An 898-nucleotide genomic window follows, 5' to 3' on the forward strand; every position below is an offset into this window, starting at 1 on the left:
CATAGGTATTCATAGAAAAATACCACTATCCATGTCATGGGCACTCACCAAATATATTTATCCTAATGATTGAAGCCTTAGAAAATAACAATAGATATTGGTAAAATGGAATGATAAGATTTAACTTTCACAACTATAATGAAGTGTTAACTTACTAGACAACCTTGATATAGAAAAACCAATCTCCTTTGATTGATATTCAAGAATGAAAAACAATCCATATACCGTTATTAGGAAAAATGAAGAGCCTTGATTGCAAAACTCTCATTTTAGTGCATAAAGGTATAAAATCTTGTACTTTCCCTTAGTATACATATGACTCTATGTGTGTTCACTTCATAACTTTGTTAATTGGTTACATTCATGCACTTTAATATCCTCTTTCCCTAATGAATAAAGTTACAAAAACAGTGAGAAAATGCCCCTTGTGGTGACACAAATCATATGTTTTTGAAAAGTAGTTGCCTTACTAAGTCAAACTCTTGCTTCTTAAAATCCACTTATTCTTGTTCCAAATACAAAGAATCCATTACATTTTAATACATATAATATATTAAACTTGCAAACAAAAAGGTGTGCAAAAGCTTCTACTATTTTTCTTCATTCAAATAGTTTACTTTGTGGGCAAAACACATGCCAATTTATTTATCTTTATTTTTCACTTTCATCTTCTACATTTCTTTTAGTTTTATAATAAATCTATATGAATTTAAGAATAATTAAATTTAACTATTTGAAAATAACAATGTTTAATTTGTTTTTTAAGCTTTAAGTCTCCTTTCATATCAATTCAATGTCTAACAAAAAAATATATGTACACAACCATCACATTGTCAAATATATGTACACAACCATCACATTGTCTTGCACCTTTTGTCACTATCGGTGTACCCCTTGC

Source organism: Cupressus sempervirens, chromosome 7, assembly GCF_028749045.1.
Source record: "Cupressus sempervirens isolate cs-2001-9-10 chromosome 7, ASM2874904v1, whole genome shotgun sequence".
Classification (NCBI taxonomy): domain Eukaryota; kingdom Viridiplantae; phylum Streptophyta; class Pinopsida; order Cupressales; family Cupressaceae; genus Cupressus; species Cupressus sempervirens.